At 36.9% G+C, this 18,846-nt stretch overlaps 1 long non-coding RNA gene across 1 annotated transcript; it reads right to left on the reverse strand.

Moving 5' to 3' along the window:
* Positions 1 to 367: 367 nt before the first annotated feature.
* On the reverse strand, positions 368 to 17,147 carry LOC104849249. Its single transcript, XR_776710.1, has 3 exons — positions 17,010 to 17,147; positions 9,060 to 9,204; positions 368 to 1,413 (listed from the first exon to the last, which is right to left on the reverse strand). It is a non-coding gene; the product is annotated as an uncharacterized LOC104849249 (long non-coding RNA).
* Positions 17,148 to 18,846: the final 1,699 nt, after the last annotated feature.

The raw sequence follows: 18,846 nt of genomic DNA on the forward strand, positions 1-18,846 counted from the left end.
CATTTGTATGAGTCCATGAATCTATTCATTTCTTCAAAATTTTCTAATCTGTGGAATACAATTTTTCAAAGTAGTTACTATCTCCTGTATTTCAACAGTGCATGTTATAATTTTACCTTTCTCATTTCTAATTGCATTGATGTGACTGTTTCTCTTGATAACTCTGGCTAAAGGGCTTTTCCATTTTGTTCATTATTTCAAAGAACCAGCTTTTCAAATCAATGATATTTTGAATTGCTTTTAGTATCTGTTTCATCGATTTCTGCTCTAATCTTTATAATTTCCCACCTTAATTTTTGGTTTGGGCTAAGATTGTTGTTTCTCAAGTATCTTAGGATTCTTTGTAAGGTTACTTATTTGTGTTTGCTTTGTTTTTCTAATGTGAGCATTGATTGCAATTAATGTTCCTCTTAGGACTGCTCTCATAGTGACCTAGAGGATTCCATGAGTTGTACTGGCATTGTCATTAATTTCCAGAAATTTTTAAATTTCTTCTGTAGCCCACTGGTTGTTTAGGAGTATGTTTTTAATTTTCTGGGTGCTTCTGCCTTTTCTGTAATTTCTGCTGTCATTCATTTCTATTTTCAGTGGAAAGTTGTCTGATAGTACACATGAGGTGACTTCAATTCTTTTGTTTTTACTTAAGCAGGCTTTATGGACTAGCATGTGCTCTATTTTGGAAAAAGTAGTGTGAGTTGCACATAAATGTGGACTGCGTTTGTATTCTCTGTTGTAGTGGAATGGAATATTCTGTAGATATCTATTAAGTCCATATGTCCAAGGATGTGATTCAGCTCTGATATTTATTTATTTGTATTTTATTTAGTTGATCTCTTTGTAAAAGTGGGGTGTTAAGATTCCACTATGATCACGTTAGTATTTATTTGTTCTTTTATGTTCAGCAGTATTTACGTAGATAGGAGCTCCAGTATTCAGTGTGATAAATATTTATCAATGTTCTCCATTCTTGTTGGATTGTTTCATTAAATAAAAGGTAGTCACATTCTTTGTCTTCCAATCATCTTTATCTTAAAGTTTACCATGCATTTTCTGAAATTAAAACTGCTTCCCCTGCTTGTTTTGGGTGTGCACTATGTGAAATATTGTTTTTCATCATTTAATTTTTAATCTATGACTAGCTTTTTGGATTGAGTGAGTTTCTTGAATACAACAGACTGTTGGATTCTGCTTTTTAATCCAGTCTGCCAATCTGTATCTTTTATGTTGAACTCTTCTCATATTTGGGGAGTTTTCTGCTATGATTCCTGGAACATTAATAATTCCGTATGTGTTATCTTCTGTCTTAGGGAGTTGGGAGAACTTCGTGACAACTATTGCCTTGCTTCTCATGATCTTGTGTATATCCACTCTTCTTCTCTGAGCCAAGTGGGCAGTGTGAACTCCCGCATGCAGCTGGGGAGAGGAACAATTATTCAGTGACTTTCAGGCTTCCTCCCTGGGTTGTTTATTTTCAGCACCTAAATGTGTGATCACTTCTTTCAGTGCTAATATATAGTAATGAAATAATTTGTTACACTGAGTGTTCTATTTTGCTTTATGCTCAAATTCATATTCTTTAGTTCTACATCTATTATATCTGTTTGCTTTTCAACCTTTCTCTTTGATTTGTGAATTAAAATTCAATTTTATTATGAAGCATGCCAATATAATTCACCACAAATTTAATCATTTTGAGGGAATTAATCTCAAGACTATTTCAACTCTGATTTTTCTTATTCTTTTATTGTTTTTCAACAGGACCATTTCTAGGCCCTTTGAATTGAAAGTTAACTACACAAAGTAAACCAGCAACCTCTGATATTTACCACTTCCCAACTTCCAGGAAAAATGGCTGGAAAATTTACAACTCATGTTGCAAAGACAAAATTATCATAAGTGCAACCGTTAGAAAAGAAGTGCTAAAATACAGTTGACTAAAACTGACATCGGAGTTGAGAAAGAAAAGATCAGATATTAAAAATCTTTAAAGATGTTAATTTGAAGAACATCTATGATGACGAATAATGAAAATGACATACAAGTGAGTTATTTATGTTATTGGATAAATGCTTTAGCAAAATTTGCCGACATAAGAACTAAAATTACTAGGCAAAGTCAGAATTGGAGATATCATTATAATCATTTATCACAGTCCTCCCAACTCCACTAATTGACCCTGTAGCCTGGTTTCCCACTTAAATCTTATAATGCAAAATATTAAAAATGAAGCTTGGGCTAGGGATTTAGCTCAGTTGTTCTGCCACCTGCCTCGAAAGCACAAAGTTCTAATTCAATCCCTAGTAGCCCCCCCCATAATGAAGCTTTGTTACTTACACATGTTAACTGTATTTTATATTTTGTATGTGCCTCCAGATACGTATCAATGTTGGACCAAGCAAGCCAAGAGGTTGGACAGCCATGCTGAGAGCACTCCTCAAACTTTTAATTGTCAGTTTTTCAGTATAATTTATTTTAAAAGAAAATAAATTTAGAGTATTTTGACCTGTAGAAGTCAACTTCCACTTTCCAACACAGTGTGCTCTTGGAATTAACCTTTCAAGCTTCTCTAAGTCTCTAAATTCTCCACCACAGGTCAGTCATTTACCTGAATATCAAAATATCCTAAAGCCTAGAAATATAAAAGTCATTTTTTTAAAATTTAATTTTTTTCTCACTGAGTTTATTGGTACATTTTAGGTATACAGTACAGTTACATTCATTCTTGGGATCTTGTACCTTCATATGACAGGTCTTGGTTCTCATTTTTTCCCTTTACCTCTGCTCTCCCTTCACCCCCTCCTCCTTCCCTATTTAAAAAGACTTTATTTCCATTTTTTCATTTTGTCATGTTTTTTTTCTTTTGCCTTTTTTCCTTTCCCCTACCCTTCCCACTTCCCCTACACCTTTAGCCCTTTTCTTCCTATTTCACATTGTCAAAGATGTGATTTTTCTATAAAATAGAATACTACTCAACCATAAAGAATGAGAAATTAGAGTCATTCATAGGAAAATGGATGCATATTGAGGAGATACTCTTAGGTGAAATAAATAAATTCACATGTGTAAATACCGAATAGTTTCTCTGGTATGAAAAAACTATAATGGTACATAAGATCCTAATGGTATAAAAATTTTAAATAAACATTGTTTTTGCTTACAGACTCAGGATCAGGAAACAATAAGCTGAAGTGGCAATGACTTGCACCTGCTCCTTACTGTGGCAGCATCAACATAGGAGGCAGGACGCACTCCAAGGGATTTAGCTCAGTTGTTCTGCCACCTGCCTCGAAAGCACAAAGTTCTAATTCAATCCCTAGTAGCCCCCCCCATAATGAAGCTTTGTTACTTACACATGTTAACTGTATTTTATATTTTGTATGTGCCTCCAGATACGTATCAATGTTGGACCAAGCAAGCCAAGAGGTTGGACAGCCATGCTGAGAGCACTCCTCAAACTTTTAATTGTCAGTTTTTCAGTATAATTTATTTTAAAAGAAAATAAATTTAGAGTATTTTGACCTGTAGAAGTCAACTTCCACTTTCCAACACAGTGTGCTCTTGGAATTAACCTTTCAAGCTTCTCTAAGTCTCTAAATTCTCCACCACAGGTCAGTCATTTACCTGAATATCAAAATATCCTAAAGCCTAGAAATATAAAAGTCATTTTTTTAAAATTTAATTTTTTTCTCACTGAGTTTATTGGTACATTTTAGGTATACAGTACAGTTACATTCATTCTTGGGATCTTGTACCTTCATATGACAGGTCTTGGTTCTCATTTTTTCCCTTTACCTCTGCTCTCCCTTCACCCCCTCCTCCTTCCCTATTTAAAAAGACTTTATTTCCATTTTTTCATTTTGTCATGTTTTTTTTCTTTTGCCTTTTTTCCTTTCCCCTACCCTTCCCACTTCCCCTACACCTTTAGCCCTTTTCTTCCTATTTCACATTGTCAAAGATGTGATTTTTCTATAAAATAGAATACTACTCAACCATAAAGAATGAGAAATTAGAGTCATTCATAGGAAAATGGATGCATATTGAGGAGATACTCTTAGGTGAAATAAATAAATTCACATGTGTAAATACCGAATAGTTTCTCTGGTATGAAAAAACTATAATGGTACATAAGATCCTAATGGTATAAAAATTTTAAATAAACATTGTTTTTGCTTACAGACTCAGGATCAGGAAACAATAAGCTGAAGTGGCAATGACTTGCACCTGCTCCTTACTGTGGCAGCATCAACATAGGAGGCAGGACGCACTCCCTGCTCACAAGCTACTGCGAGTCTGGGCAGGGCCTTCTTATAATAGGGGCATGGAATCCAAAAGCAAGAGCCTGAGAGTCCCAAAAGAGGACAGGGTGGGAGTGAGGCAGAGACAGAGAAGGAAAGAGGTAGAAGTTGTAGCCTTTCAGTGGATAGGCTTAAAAGTTCCATAGTATCAATTTTAGCGTATTCAGTCACTTATGTGACAGTTGTGAGAGCCAGACCAGAGTGTAAGGTGGAAGACTTTCCCTCTCAGTGGGAATAGGGTTAGTCACGCATAGGAAAAGCACGTGGGGGAGATAGATCACTCTATCTTCTCTCCCTCTGTCTCTGTCTCTTTCTGTCTCTGTCTCTCTTTCTCCCCCTTCCTTTCCTCTCTCTTTCCCTCTCTCATTATCTACATTGAAAGTCAGAATCTGCTAAGAAATCAGAGAGTTGGCTTCCAGGTCCCTAAAGTAGAATTAACCTAACCTAAAATGAAAAATATTAAGGATTTCATATATGGACCGCTCAGATTTTTAATTGGTTGATTAAAGTTAGACTTCTTTCAAGCTCACAACTCCTACAGAGAAGGTTATATTTGACCTTTTCATAGATCTATCTCTAGGGAAAAAGTCCAACCCATGGTAGTAAATTGTATTTCTGAATGAAGAACATGTCAATGTGAGCATCCTCAAAATGGGCCTCTGGTCATCTCCAAGTACCAGAGACCAGGACACCTGCCTGTGTCTCACAGTTTCATCAATAGCTTTGCTTCTGAGAATGGGTTGGATTTTGTTACGGTGGGAACTTCCAACTGAAAATAATATCGTGCCAAAGCATACCGAGTTCCAGGATGTCAAATCACAACTATAGAATCATAAGTAAGAAATGAACAAGCTCTGAAAATACATGGACTTTTTTTTTATAATGAAGTTAATGCAACATTACATCATTAGGAGACATCATCTGAATCAATGAGTAGGAATGTAGTTGGAATAGGCCTTGATAAAAAATTAGCCTAAACTATCATTTTCCATTCAAGTTGAATAGCTTTTAGTTCATTTTAAAATACTACTACTGCAACAATGAATTTTGGGAGATCTATATGTAATATTTAAGTTAACAGGACACAGAAAGGTAAAATTGTTGGAGCCTAACAAAACTTGGCACATACTGTGAAACAAAGTGGTAGAGAAATGGCCTGTACACAGGGACAGGGACAGGATAGCTGCTTCTGACAAATGAGCTGATTTACCCCTTAAAATGTGCTTTCAGAAGCTTGCTGAACTCCCACTGAGAAATGACTGAACTCCATCTGCTTTTCATCTGTTTTAGCCACAGGAAAGCTTATTACAAAGCAAAAACTAAATAATTTCAACCTAACAAAGCAGCCCAGTGTTATTTAACCTATGTTTTTACAGACATTTTCTGATGTGGCTTATTTACCCTAGCATGACAGGAAAAGCATGTGCAACAGACGTGGAAGGAACAGTGACTGAATTCCCTGATGATGTCAGAAAGTCAATCATCAGGAGGAACTCCGTGCCTATGTGAAAATTGGCCACAGGTTAAACCAAATCTTGCTCGTCATGTAGCTTCCTGCCTAAGCAGTGTTTGGAAAGAATCGTGAGTCCGCAGATGAGGCCAAATAAGTTCACAACAATTTATTAGACTTTCGCCCTTTCTAAAATGATAGTGTAGGGAAGGTGGGATGGGTAGGGGAAGGGTAATAAGGGAAAAGAAAAAAATGTGAGGTAATGAAAAGATGAAAATAAAGTGTCTGTAGATGGGGAGGGGAGGAGGGGGTGAAGGGAGGGCAGGGGTAAGGGGAAAAAGTGAGAATCAAGACTTGTCATGTAGAGGTACAAGATCCCAACAATGAATGTAACTGTACTGTATCCCTAAAATGTACCAATAAACTCAATTAAAGCTGGAAAAAAATTTTAAAAAATGATAGTTATCTGGTTGATTGTTTTATTTCTTTCTGTCTTTTCACTCTTTTTTAAAATTAATTAATTTTATTGGTACATTTAAGGTATATGATGTAATGGCATTCATTATTAAAAATACGTACCTTTTATATAATCCATCTTGGCTCTTATTTTTTCCCCATTTCCATACCCTCCCTTCAACCCCTCCACCACTCCCTATCTACAAAGACTGTTTCCATTTTTTCTTTCTCTCATGTTAATTCCATTCCCATCTTTCTTTTCCCCTACCCCTCCCACTTCCCTTTCCCCTATGCTCCTTTTCTTCCTATTTCACGCTATCCATTATATTTTTTAGTCCTTAATTACACTTTCAGTTTCTCACCCTAGAGAAACTATTTGGTATTTACACATATGTGTCCTATTTATTTCACTTATGAACATCGCCTCGATGTGCATACATTTAGCTATACTTGAAATCTTTTACACACGTTAAACTGAGCAGTCACTTTCCGTCTCACCTGTGTGTTGTGACATCCAGGTTAGATCTCACAGGAAAGTTCTCACAAAGGCAGGAAGTCATTTCATTTTTTAAGCAATTCTGCCCACCTTTGCAATGAAAGGTAAAAAAGAGCTTGGACGCTGGCCTTCTAAGCTGCATCAGAAACAGCTTCCTACTCACTCTGGTTAGGACCCTGGTCACACCACAGCCTCCAGCTCAGGCACAGGCCTTGGTTAAGCAGGTACACTGGTACCATGAAGGCTGTGAACAAAACCCTAACATGGGCTCCAATGTCAGTTTTCTGCATAGTGAGTGAGCATACAGACTCAGGGCACAGAAAAGACCAGGTCCCTTGTGTCATAGAGACAGGAAACAGATCGCAGTAACAGTTCCTTTCATTGCCAAGTCCACAAGGCGGGTCAGCACAGTGACTGTCTGAAGGATCTGGGAGACCACTGTAGATGGAGCTGTCCCATGGAAACACTCATTTAGGAAAGAGCTGGGGGTGGAAGGAGAAAGTTCAAAGACCATAGCTTCCATCAGGGGCTGTGAGGAGGGAAGGGATCCTGCAGCCCTTGGAAGCATATCTCCAATTTGTTGAGCTGGTGCAATTCATGAGAACAGCAAAATGTGCAGCTGAGATGTGGATCTTTGGCTTGGAACATGGACTCTTGTTGGTTTTGTGGAAAACGATTGAAACAGAGACATGGCAATATGGAACACAGTGTCTGTGGAGCCATTTTTAAAGATAGAAAGTGAATGAACTTCAGGGATAGGAAGAGATTGCTTCATTCTACAGCACCCTGAGGAGTAGGTGATCCCTATGGTTCATCAGAGGGACAGATGGTCACTGCCAATCAAAGGGGCAAGTAATTTCTGCTATAACCCACTTGTCCTCCCTTTAGATCAAGAGAGCCACCCTGACGTGCTGAATCTAAGGTTTCACTTTGGGCCATAAATTTCTAAAATTCACTGAATGATCATTTCCCCAAATTATGATCATCTCATTGTCATTCATATGTATTACAAAGAATCACAGCTCTTCATACTAATTTTCAGATGAAATGCAGATTGCCGCTGGGCCATTGACTTTCAGAGGTACATTTCATTGAGTTTTGTCCCCATTTGTAGGAAAAAAGACACTAGCTTTGAAGATGTAAAATCTCAGTTCCAATCCTGGCTCTGCAATTTGTTACTTAGCAAGGTCTAATTCCAGGTTCCTCATCCTGGAAATGGGGATAGTGATGTCTTTCTGGCCTACCTGATAAAGCTACTGTGAAGATCAAAACATAAATCATGTGAAAATACTTTTGAAACAACAAAGGTCTATAGAATCAAAGCATTACAATCTTGTGCTTTTCTTTTCTTTTTAGAGTACAATTCTCAGATACTTTTAGAGAGCTACCAGGGAGGAAACAATGAAACCACATCTGATAAAAGGAAGGCTAGATAATAGTACTTTTTCAAGAGGAAAAAAGTTAATCACAAACTTTAGGCAGAAATAGGGATATGTATGATTGTCATATGTTTCTAAATATTTAGAAAAAGCTTGGCTAATTGACAAATAGGTTTGCCTATTAATACAAAGGCCCATCCTTTTCCATTTTGCTTCTGTACAGAAAATCTTGTTATGGGTGAGACCCTGCCAGAACCTGTTCTTCAGTCTCAGTAATAGGACAGGTTCTGTTGGCTCCTGAGTCTATCTGGTTTAGAAACAGTCAAGCACTGACATTTCAGCTAAATTTTTATAGACATGGGTACAAATTTTTGTTAGTTCAGTTCTTTCTCAACCTATAAAAATCTGAAATTTGATATTGACCATTGCACAGTACCTCTAAAGAAAAAACAACCCCATAAAATAAACACATGTTTAGAACCAATTTCTTCAATTAGCCTCAACTGCATGCAAATGTTTTGAAAAGGATTGCACAGAATTATTGCCATTTTGTTGACTACCAACACATGGTCACAAAAGTTAAAAATGATCCCAAAATTCTTGGTGAAATTAAAAACCATCAAGCAAATCAGAGTGACTGTACTCTCCTCTGCTTTGTCTCTGCAGTTACCACATGGGAAACTCCGTGATTCTGGTGCAGCAAGTACAGACACACAGGTGAAAATAATTGACAGTGGAGTTCTTGGAAAACACATGGCAAGACAAGAGATCAAGTCTTGATGGAGCACAGAGACATTAGACTTTAAACTTTTCTCCTTCAAAGACATCTGTGTAGGTAATAATCCTAAAAATATAGCTGAACACATTATTTAAAACATCATGACTTGTGAGTGATATCCTCACTTACAAAATGGTAAGACCCAGTAGGTGTCCTTTTATAACATCCCTAGGACACTTTGATCCTCTTGTAGAACTGTCCTTACCTGGACAGGTTCCTTACTTGATAGTCATGTCATTCATGTGTCAGGCTCCTGATTCCCTGGCAGTCAGTATGTGCAGGACTGGGTATTTGGGGGCTCTCCCAGTGGGGTATCTGCTGTGCTCCACCTACCTCTACTGGAAGCCAGCCTGGATTGACATAGAGAAAGGGATGATAGTTGAGGTTCTGGTGGGTTATGTAGGGAAGAGTTTACCAAGTCCCTTCTCCTACCATGCTGAAAAATTATACTTTATGCTAAAACTATCCAATTTTATTCACAATTGTCACTCAACAATCTATGAATAGGGAAAAAAGTTAGAAAGCCTTTTAAAGAACTATTCTAATGTACTTAGATGAGTTTAAAGTGAATGTCTACATCTCATATGCTGGAAGGTGGGATTATTTTCCTGTGGGAGGATAAAATCAGAATGCATTGAAATAAGATAGCAACTGGATAAATACCTATATAAAATATTACATAAGCAATATAATTTATTTCCCTCTGACATAACTTTGAAATTTTATGAGTAGCGTAAAATATAATATAATATGTATTAGCAGCATATTATTTTAAGAAAAATCTGCAATATATACACCCAAATATGCTGAACTAAAACTATCTCCTTTAACAAATATATTTTTCAAACTGAGTTGCCATAGTAACTATGATTTCACTAAATAACAGAAAAATAAAATGTCTGGATATTTATACAAATTTAAGAAGTTAAGATTTCTGTCATAAGTTTGCAGATGAGTCACAATTTGAAAACCAGCATTATAAAACATAAAGCTCATGGTGACTTCAGATGTTTGATGGCATCAACAGAAATGACGCATTGAATAATCATATGAACAACCTCAATGCCATACACATGACGAGCCTTCTTTAAGATAAATGTGGAATAGCAAGAATTATACTGCTCCTTTCCCCCAGACATGACATTGTACTGCTCTCTCAATGATATAATTTCAATAAACATATTTTTTCTCATTGAGTTTATTGGTACATTTTAGGTATACAGTGTAGTTACATTCATCCTTGGGATCTTGTACCTTTACATGACAGGTCTTAGTTCTCATTTTTTCCCCGTACCCCTGCCAATATCTGATGAATTGAATTAACTACATTCTTTTATTTGCTTTCATTTTGTTTTTTTGTATCAGGAATCAAATTCAGGTCCTTGTGCTTGTGAGGCAGGCAGTGGAACCACTGAGCTAAATCCCTGGCCCAACTACATTCTTTTCTATTTGAGTAATTTTAAAGTACATTTTTCCTTTTAAGTTTATTGGCTCATTTTAGGTATACATTATGATCACATTCATCTCTGGGAATTTGTTCCTGTACATGATATATCTTGGTTATTGTTTTTTTCCCCCATTCATCTTCCCTCTCTTCCACCCCTCCACCCCTCCCTATTTAAAAAAAAGCTTCATTTCCATTTTTCCCTTTTTTTCTCATATTTTTTCTTTCCCTACTTTCCTTTTCCCCACCATCCTACCCTACTTCCCTTTCCTCTTTGAACTCAAACAATAACAAATGCTGGTGGGGCTGTGAGGAAAAAGGATCACTTCTCTACTGATGCTGGGAGTGTAGACAGGTGCAACCACTGTGGAAATCAGTGGGAAGATTCCTCAAAAAGCTGGAATTAGAGATCCCACTTGACCCAGTTGTTTCCCTCCTGTGTATCTTACCAAAAGAATTGAAAGCTTCACAACACAGCAATATATGCACACCCATATTTATAGAGGCACAGTTTATAATAGGTAAAACTTGGAAACAGCTCAAATGCCCATCAACTGGTGATTGCACAAAAATGGGGTTTATTAAAGGATGTGTGTAGGGTTTTTTTTAAATAGAATGGAGCACTACTCATCCATAAGGAATGATAAACTGGAGACATTTATAGCTAAATGGATGCACTGTGAGTCCATACTCTTAAATGAAATAAATAGGACACACATGTTTAAATACTGAATGGTTTCTCTGGTGTGAGAAACTGAAAGTGTAAATGAGAACCATAATGTATAACAGATAATGTGAAATGTAGAATACATTCTTGAGTACCTAGATTCTTGGAAATAGATAAATGTGAAAATCAAATAAAGCCACCCATGGTCATACACTTTCCTATTTTCATCCAATCTATATTCTTCTAGTCCTTTACAGATAGATAAAATTTTAGATAGGTGAGCGGTGAGAGATGAGATAGAAGATTGATAGATGATAACTGTATAGATAAATGATGGGTATATATTTCTCATATATTAATAAAAATTTTAAACCCCTTGAATGCGATCATGAGCTTGTGACAAATTCATTCCTTGATCACTAACTCTTTGAGTATGTCTCCAATATTTCCCCCATAACACTGTTAGGATTATAGGTAGTTATTAGTTAATACTGTTAGGACTATAACTACCTATCCTCTAGCAATATGGCTCTATTCTTCCTGCTTTGCACCAATGCTCTCAGTGGCATCATTACTGGAAGCTTTTCGCAAGTTGAAAGAAGCAATTAATTCATCCTTTTGTGATATCAGATCCCTGATGGGTAAGATACAGAAGGTGGCAGTGAAATGAGCATTAGTTCCTAACATTTTTTTTCCTCATTGAGTTTATTGGTACATTTTAGGTATATAATATAGTTACATTTATTATTGGGATCTTGTACCTCTACATGACAGCTCTTGGTTCTCATTTTTTCCCCTTGTCCCTGCCCTTCCTTCGCCCCTCCTCCCTCCTCCTTTACAAACACTTCATTTCCATTTTTTCATTTTCTTATATTTTTTTCTTTTCCCTTGTTAGCTTTCCCCTACCCTTCCCACTTTCCGTACACCTTTAACCCCTTTCTTCCTATTTCACATTATAGTTCCTGACTTTTTAAAGGGCAGTCATTCACTTTTGCTTTATGAATGAAATGAATATAAAAAACATCCTTATTCATCCCCACGGTTGATTTTCTAGTTAGAACAGTTTAATATTAAATGTTCATAAAATGAATATTTTATTTAGCATTTTTATTGAAGTTAAAAATTTATTTTCCCTTTCTCTATAAATAATTTCATTCCCCAATAACTTAAAACAATGCTGCTTTTCTAATACATTAGTTTCAACATGAATAGATTTATTGGCTGAATTAAACAGCTTTCACTTTTTTCTGACACATAAAAGCATAAAAATCATACATGTTAATGAGCTTTTTATATTATTCTATAGGGTTTTTATGAAATAAAATGACTAGCATAAAACTAATTGACAATTCAATTTTAATTATTTTTATGAAAACATCACAAAATGTTTACTGAGATGTTTATAGCTAAGTGGATGTATCTTGAAGCTATACTCTTAAGTGAACTAAATCCAACCATGTGTGTAAATATCACATTGTCTCTCTGGTGTAAGAAACTGAAAATGTAAATCGATACCAAAAGGCATGACAGACAATGTAAAATTCAAAAAAATCATTCAATAGGAAAGGGGAACTAGGACAGGGAAAAGGGAAAGGAATGAAGGCAAAAGAAAAAAATGAGAAAAGATGGAAAAAATGGAAATGGGGCTTTTATAAATAAGAAAAGGGAAGAGAAGTTGAAGGGAATGGGGAATAAAAGGCATCAAGTACATCAGGTAAAGTTACACATTCTCTACAATGAAAGTGATCATTATGCAAATTTAAATGGTACCAATAAAATTTTAAATGAAAATGAATAAATAAAAGACTGTTGTAGGGTAAAAAAATATTTATTTCTGAGCAGCAAATAATTTTTCATCCCTAGTGACATCTCATAAAACTCTATAATTTAAAAAGGGAGAGAAGCTGTGAAAAACACTGAGAGTGGGATTGTACTATTTCTGCGGATATATATTTCTATTTACAATCATTCTTTGGGAGAAATAAAAAAGTCGTCCAGTTTTGTTTGTTTTGTTTTGTTTTGCTTTTTGTTGCGGTACTGCTAAACCTGGGAGCACTCCACTCCTGAACTACATCTCCAGACCTTTTTATTTTTTATTTTTCAAAGATCAGTTTCATTGGTACTTTTATTATATACACAATAATCACATTGATCATAGGGAATTCGTGCCTGTACATAATACATCTTGAGTCTTCTTTTCTTCCCCTTTCCCCTCTCCTCCCTTCAACGCTTCTTGCCCTCCTTATTTACAAACAAAGTTTTGTTTCTATCTTTTCTTCTTCTATTTTCATTTTTTCCTTTTCCCTTTCTCCCTGTCCCCTGAACCCGCTTGCTTTTCATTTTGCAGCAGTCTTACTGAGTTGGCCAGGCTGGCCTCCAGCTCCAACTCTCGCTTTAGCCTTCAGTAGCTGGGATTACAAACACATGTGCCACCAAACTTGGCCTGGATGTAGGTTCTTCATACAGCCTCTTCACAAAATTTTCTTGTTACCACACCATTCTTATTCTCAAAAAAATGTCTTACACTGTGGCAATTTGTAACAGTTTATTTCTCTTGCTTTTCCTCGAACACTTGTTTGTTTCCCTCTTCTGTTTTCTATGAAAGCAGAATTTGTGCTCATCACGGGGCATTCACCTGGCTTCCCCCGCCCCTCAGTCCTCATTGCCCATCTGCTTGAGTTTCGTTGTGAGTAGAGTTGCTCTCGGGGTTAGCCTTTAGGTGGTGGCTGCCTTGACATTGGAGCAGATGTTCCTTCCTGCGGTGACATCCATGGCTCTCCTCACCCCATGCCAGAACCCAGCAAGCCAGGCTCCCTACAGGCTGATGTTGACTGGCACGAGGGGCAGCTCAGAGCTGAGGGACCTTTCCCTTTCCGGGTCTGTGCTTTTTCTAGCTATCTAAGTCAGGAACACCTTGTTTATTCTACAGAAATAACATCGTGGTGCTTCGTACTCTATCAGATGTCCCTGGAATAGAGTGAACTAAAACAGAAAAAAGGCATAGAAAAATGCTTTGGATAGTTTATAATTCAGTGATAGCTTTGGCAAGTTTAACCTAGTGGGAATAGTTTATGGAAGTCAAAATGAAAGTGTTTGAATAGCATATTTTTAGAAAAATAATGTAGTTTAATTCAATACTAATCAATGTGGGAAAGGGTGTTTTTTTTATTCATTAGAAGACATTCTATACTTATAATTAATCCTCTGCTTGTTTTCACTCATCAATTTTAAAAATGTAATTCACTGTCATAAAATTATCCATGTTATAGCATTCTTTCATCTAGTAAGTAGTTAACAGTAAGAAACACATATAGTATAATATTTAATGCTGAGTTTTTAGTGTACTCTAAGAGTTCATGACATTATTATTACTCACACGAATATCAGAATATCCCCTAGAACACCACACAATTCGGACACAATATTAAACAAGAGTTCTAAAAGACAAGCTAATCAGTTGCTGTAAATGGCACCCCAACCTTCTCGCCATTTCCTTGTGACTCTTTTTTCCACATCTATTCCATCCGTATGACAGGCAGTCCAAAAACACAATGCACTAAGTGGGCTCTCACTATTTGAATCGAAGGGATAGTGTTGTTTGCAGCGCTTGCCCCTTAATATATTTTCTGCTCTAGCCATATAATTTTAATTTTTAGAAAGGTGTAAAATTGCCCTCGTGGATGTGTGGTAGGTCTGAGTAGTGTCTCACTGTGTGTGCTCAATTTTGAGACCCTGTTCTGCACTGAACCCTGAATCTCCTTCACCTGTTGTGGGACATGGAGCAGAAGAAAACGTCTGTAGGGTCCAAGCTACCACATACTCTCAGGGCAATGACCCCATGTATGCGGAGTTGCAAGACTTAGCATTGAAGATGATTTCAAGCTTCATTCAATCAGAGCAGAAGCAGCCTATGTTAATAACATGAAAGGAAGAGATTTTGATTGTGGGAACATTAGTTGATAGTTTGGAAGTTAGAAGAAATGACGGTTCTTGTGTAATTAGGGGCATTAGTTTTTTAAAGAAAACACAGGAAATTGAAGTCTGAGGGGACTCAGCTCTGAGGGACTCCTTCCTGTGCTGTCCATAGCTCTGTGCTGCCCCTGACCATAACAGAGAACCATCAACAGCCAGCCAAGAACTTCTAACAGCTTCCAGGAGGTGGGCAGGTATGTCATCTTGGTATGATGTCCAGTTTCTTATCATAACTGGTAAGGATCATAGTTGGCCACAACTTCCCCATCTCTCAAACTGGTCCTTGTTTCAAGCCACCACCACCTCACCGCCCACTGTAGAAAATGGGTTAGTTTAAATAACTAGCATAATTCAAGGGCAAGAACTCTTTGCACTGACCTTCTCAGCTTTCTACTCTTACTTACTCCTGGAACTTTCTGTGGAGCATTTAGAGCAGTTCTTGCCTTTAAATGTTACTTGCCCTGTGACACACCATTCTGGGAAGTCACCTGCTGAGGGGCAAGAAATCTCATTTCTAAACCCAGTGACCTGAAGGAGCAACTGCAACTGCTGGCAAATCACCATCCCTCTCTGGGCTTAGGTTTTGTTGTCAACTGTAATATGAAGATATCACATTTGAACTAGTTCATCTCTAGATCCTTTTAAACACAAAAAAGGAAAGTTCATGCATCTGGAATTACAGCAGACTATGTCTCAAAATTTAATGCATAGATTTCTGCTATTTCATCCTTTTACTCCTTCATGGTGGTTTGGGGTTATCATGGGAAACATCTAACATTTTGCTGCTCTCTCACGTAATAACAATATCCAGAGGTGTGGATAGAGTGTACGCTGTGGGAAATGTGGGGTTGAAGGACACAGCTTTGCTGCCAGTCTGGATTCTCTGTGTAACTTGTGGCAAAATTTTTTCTCCATCTGTTTGTTTTACCAGTAGGTAATGACAACCTCTGCCTTTGGATTGTAAGAAAATTAGAAGTAAAGGGAGAGGAGTTAGTAGGGTATGTCGTAAACAGCACCTATGCAGTTAGCATCAGCATAAGTGATACATTCTCCAATATGTTAACTGATGCCAGACTTCTTAGTGTGGCTTTCTCTGATCTTCTGAATAAGTGGATGGACTCTGAATAGGAGATTTGCCAAATAAAACAGAAGCTTCTCTGCTATTCTTAAATTTCAGATAAATAATGAATGTGTTTTAGTGTAGATATATTTAATCCTGATACTAAATACTTGAGACACACATAATAAATGATTGCCTTTTCCTGAAATTTAAATTTAACTGAGAATTTTGAGTTTTATCTGGAAACCCCATTAAATAAGCGTCCTGGTAAATTTTAGCAAAATCAGATGCCCCTAATGAAGGACCCAATGTGACTACTTTAGAACCTCAAATGAGTTTTTTACTCTTCCCTATGATAAGCTGTGTCACAGATCTGGCAGAAGCCAAATCTGAGGAGCGACTATCACACAGAATTGCAGGAAAATTATCCTGAGTGTGAGGGCACCTGGTACTCAAGGGAAGCTGGCTTCATCCCAGTGCTACGGTACGATTCAGAGAAATCAGCTCACTTCCTGGAATTGTAGTTTCTACATATACAAATGAAAGGTTTTGGGTAAGATTAACAAATGAAATCTTTTTTGTTTGTTTGCTTTTTGAGACAGGGTCTCACTATATATTTGAGACTGACCTGGAACTCACTATGTACCCCTGGCTGGTCTTAAAGTCACAGCTATCCTCCTGCCTCAGCCTCCTGAGTGCTGGGATTACAGGTGTGTGCCACCATGCCAGGCAACAAATGAATTCTTGAAAGAAACACTATACCACTATATCATAAAGAGTCATCACTTTAAACTGAAATAGTCCAGGCTGCTATGGCCAAAGGCACAGGTAGTCCACTACCAGCATCTAAGAAGTTCTGTCCCCCTTCTATGTGACATAGAGTCATCAAGCAGCTCCACTTCACCACTGTAGCCTCCCATCTCCCTCAACTGCTGGGCTCATCCAGTAAGTTTTTGTTGTGCTTCCTTTTTACATTTCAGCTATATTTTTTTCAAATGATCAACATATCTACCTGTAGAGCTGAGCAGAAATCTGACTCCAAGTTGAAGGCAGCAAAGGGGAGAATCACAATACAGTGACAGAGATGATGTTGCAGTCACCCATTGAATGTCTACAGGCCCAGTGAAGGAGCACTGCTTCCAGCCAAAATGGTCAGTCAGGCCCCTGAAAAGTAACCTAGACAACCACTGTCATCATAACCTGGGCAACCATTATCAACATGACTATTACCATCACAACCAGTATGTCAGAGGACCTAGTGACAGCAAAGCTAGTAGGAAACTAATAATGTATTGTCCAGATCTTGACCTCAAAAATTAGGGACTCTTAAAGTCACTTAAAAGAAGTGAAGCTAGACGTTTATTTACATTTTACCTTAGTTACAGACCTAAAGTTGTAGCCAAAAATGAATTTCATGTTGCATCCAAGGTAACTAGGGTGATGTGCTATCCAGCTTTGACAATTCTAGAATCTCTAGATTTGGGAAACAAAGAGGTCTGGATCCAGGTTGTAATGAGTTAAAAATGTAATATTGAAATTTTAATACCATTGAAATTTGTGATAAGATTTTAAGTCTAAATAATTTTTTAAATTGCTTAAGTACTTGCTATGCATACTTTCTCTGGAATTGAAGTATGACTAAAGAAGATGAAATGAGGCTCACTTGCCTTTTGTGTTTTTGTTCAAATCTAATTTTCTTAAAGCTACAGAATAGAATTGTATCAGGTTTTAATTAATTTAATCTGGGGACTCAGTTGCAACACTGAAACTGACAGAATAATCAGTTGAAGTCATTTAAGTTGTGATCAAAAAGGAAAGAAAGCACAGTCAATCAAATTACCTCTCTTTTATTTTTCAAAAACCATCGTAAAACAAAAGAACCTTTTGCAAATTCAAGTTGATTAACCTGTCATTTTCATTCCAACTGTTTTTTCATTTACCTCTTATATCCCTTTCAAACGTTTATAAAGCTTTTCCTCTCTAAGAAAATAACAGATATACAAGTGATCCAATCCCATTATCAATTTACTCTGAGCATTTTGTGAAACAATGACAGTGAAAATGACCTTTTAAAGATGAAAATATCACACCACACTCCTGCTCAAACTCTTCTGAACACCCTGCTCATGGGGCAGAGCTTATTATGCCAGCTGTGTTAAGGGTGATTCTTGCACATTCATCCTTATTTCTTCTTCCCATGGGCTCTACCTTCCAGAATTAACCAATAACCAAGAGTCTTCCATCAAAGAAAAGCTCAGGATAAGAGCGCTGCAGTCTGAATTCCATCAAGCATTTATAGAAAAAATAATAACAATTATTTTAAAATTATTCACAAGGAAGGAAGAGGAAGAAATTCTTCCAGTTTTAGTATATGCACTGCTGAAGTGAGCACTGGGAATTCTTCCAAAAAGAACACTACAGGACAATATTCTTAAGGAACATAGATGCAAAAATTCTCAACAAACTACTAAAAAATCAAATCCAACAGAGTAAAAATGTTATCAACTACAATCCTGTGGGATTCATCCTAATAATGCACAATGATTGAACACATGCATAAAATAAACAAAATACATCACATCAGCAGACTAAAGGACAAAAGTTTCATGATCCTTTCAGCACATGCAGAAACCAACTCATAAAATTCAGGATCTTTGCATGGTAAAAACTCTGAACAAAAGAGACATACATCACCATAATAAATGCTATTAAAACAAATCCTATTCTAGTGTCACACTGAATGAGGAAGAGTCAGAACTTTAACATACCTGTATTCTAATAGTAACTCATCTGCAAAGAATTCAAGAAAGCAGCCCCATTTACAATAACTACAAAAAAGCAGGCAAAGA

The sequence above is a fragment of the Fukomys damarensis genome, unplaced genomic scaffold (genome assembly GCF_012274545.1).
Source record: "Fukomys damarensis isolate Sample0158 unplaced genomic scaffold, DMR_v1.0_HiC HiC_scaffold_30, whole genome shotgun sequence".
Lineage (NCBI taxonomy): Eukaryota > Metazoa > Chordata > Mammalia > Rodentia > Bathyergidae > Fukomys > Fukomys damarensis.